This window comes from Aotus nancymaae, unplaced genomic scaffold (assembly GCF_030222135.1).
Source record: "Aotus nancymaae isolate 86718 unplaced genomic scaffold, 86718_ANA_hifiasm-v0.15.2.pri h1tg000008l, whole genome shotgun sequence".
NCBI classification, from domain to species: domain Eukaryota; kingdom Metazoa; phylum Chordata; class Mammalia; order Primates; family Aotidae; genus Aotus; species Aotus nancymaae.
This window is the reverse complement of record NW_026988419.1, coordinates 63,765,495-63,767,924: the sequence shown is the minus strand read 5'-3', so window position 1 is coordinate 63,767,924 and position 2,430 is coordinate 63,765,495. Positions and strand designations below refer to the sequence as shown.

The window sequence follows — 2,430 nt, the reverse complement described above, 5'->3', positions numbered from 1 at the left end:
TTTAAGATAGCTTTATAAAATATATGAATGTCTTCAAGCCATCTTAAACTATGCTCATTTACTTAAAGAAAATTAAATCAGTTAGAGCTGCACTACACTTAAAACATACAACAATGAGATTGTAGGTAAAATCTAGTATTAAAAAGCAACAAGCAGGATGAATGCTTTTGCACCAAAAGTACACTAAACTAAGAAGAGAGAAAGAACTCTTGGATCAGATGGTTCACACCTTATTTGTGAACTGGAAGAATCTATGGTTGTTCATCATACAAACTTCATTTCTGCTCACCATGTAAAACAATTTTCTTCTAAATTTAAAAGGTACTATACTAATCATTTAATTTTGAGACAAAAAAAGAGAATTCCTGTGGCATTTGAATGCTGTAAGCTATATTGCCGAGTTAAAATGAGGAAACTGAGGCCAGTATGAGAAAATGAGAATCCAATTTATTCAGCTCTCGGGTGAGGTTCTGTGGTCTGGGAAGGGGCCAGAGAAGTGGTGCTGGGCTTCTTAGGGTGTGGGGTTTTATAGGGAGTGGAGGTAATTGATTGGTCATTAGGGAAACAAAGAGCAAACAGTTTCATTGGTGAGGGGGGTTGATTGATCATTAGGGAAACAAAGAGCAGTTTTATTGGTCATGGGAAGTGTTGATTGATTATTAGGGAAACAAAGAGCAGACAGTTTTATTGGTTAGGGGGGTGAGCTGTCATTGGTAGCCAGGCGGGGCTACTGGTGAGTTGACTGGCTGGAGAGGTCAATGTTAAGCTGCCGTTGGACAAATCTTTGGCAGGCTTTTTAAATTTTGAAGGGGTTGAGTGAGGAATGCAGAAGTGGGTGTGCAGAGCCTGCATAGAGAGGCCAGATAGGAGTGGGTGTGGGGAGCCAGCAAGGAGATGCCTGATAGGAGTGGGTGTGGGGAGCCAGCAAGGAGACGCCTGATAGGAGTAATGTGTCTGGAATGATGACTTCATTATTCAGCATGGGGAGAGATAAGTGTAACCATTTAGCTCCCGGAGAGGCAGCCAGCCTTACAAGAGGTACTTGCAAAAATGCAAATATTTTTTGTATTTTTAGAAGAGACCGGGTTTCATCATGTTGGCCAGGCTGCTATCGAACTGCTGACCTCAGGTGATCCACCCTCCTCAGCCTCCCAAAATGCAGGATTACAGGCGTGAGCCACCACACCCAGCCTTAACTTTATTTATCTTTTAATTTATTTTTTGTTTTTTAAAGATGGGGTTTCACCTTGTTGGTCAGGCTGGTCTTGAACTCACAACCTCAGGTGATTCGACCGCCTTGGTCTCCAAAGTGCTTGGATTTCAGGCATGAGCCACCATGCCCAGCAAATTTTATTTTTAAAACTCAAAGAGATTGGGCCAGGTGCTGTGGCTCATGCCAGTAATCCTAGCACTTTGGGATGCTGAAGTGGGTGGATCACCTGAGGTCAGGAGTTCAAGATCAGCCTAGCCATCATGGTGAAATCCCATCTTATTAAAAAAAAGTAATCAGAGATATCAGTGTCTATAATTGTAAAAATGAGGTGCTAGATAATTCCCCCCCACCCCACCTTTTTTGTTAGTGTTTCCCTCTTGTCACCCAGGCTGGAGTGCAAGGGTGCAATCTTGTCTCATTGCAACCTCTGCCTCCTTGATTGAAGTGATTCTCCTGCCTCAGCCTCCCAAGTAGCTGGGATTACAGGTTTCCACCACCGTGCCCAGCTAATTATTTTTTTTACTTTAAATTTAAATGTATTTTTATTTGATTTTTACAAAACAACAAAAGAAATATGGAACGCTTCACGAATTTGCATGTCATCCCTGCACAGGGGCCATGCTAATCTTCTCTGTATCGTTCCAATTTTAGTGTACATGCTGCCGAAGCGAGCACATACCCAGCTAATTTTTTATTTATTTTAATTTATTTTTTAATAGATAATGTGTTTCACTACGTTGATCAGGCTAGTCTCGAAGCTCTGACCTTATGATCCGACCACCCCAGCCTTCCAATGTGCTAGGATTAGAGGTGTGAGTCACCGGGCCCACCTTAATTTTCGTATTTTTTTTTTTTTTTTTTTTTTGAAGACGGGGTTTCACCGTGTTTGTCAGGCTGTTCTTGAACTCCTGACCTCAGATGATCCACCCGCCTCTGCCTCCCAAAGTGCTGGGATTATAGTCGAGAGCCTCCATGTCCAGCCCTGTAAATGTTTTAATCTAAAATCCTTCTAAAAATTTAAGATTATGGCCGGGCGTGGTGGGTCATGACTGTAATCCCAACACTTTGGGAGGCAGAGACGGGTAGATCATGAGGTCAGCAGTTCAAGGCCAGCCTGACCAACATGGTGAAAGTCTGTCTCTACTAAAATACAAAAATAAGCCAGGGATGGTGGTGTGCATCTGTAATCCCGACTACTCAGGAGGCTGAGGCAGGAG

General features: G+C 42.7%; 1 non-coding gene across 1 annotated transcript; it reads right to left on the bottom strand.

Annotated features, from left to right (window-relative positions):
• Positions 1-1,781: 1,781 nt before the first annotated feature.
• On the bottom strand, positions 1,782-1,888 carry LOC135273807 (U6 spliceosomal RNA). Its single transcript, XR_010341606.1, has one exon. It is a non-coding gene; the product is annotated as a U6 spliceosomal RNA (small nuclear RNA).
• Between the last annotated feature and the right edge of the window lie 542 nt (positions 1,889-2,430).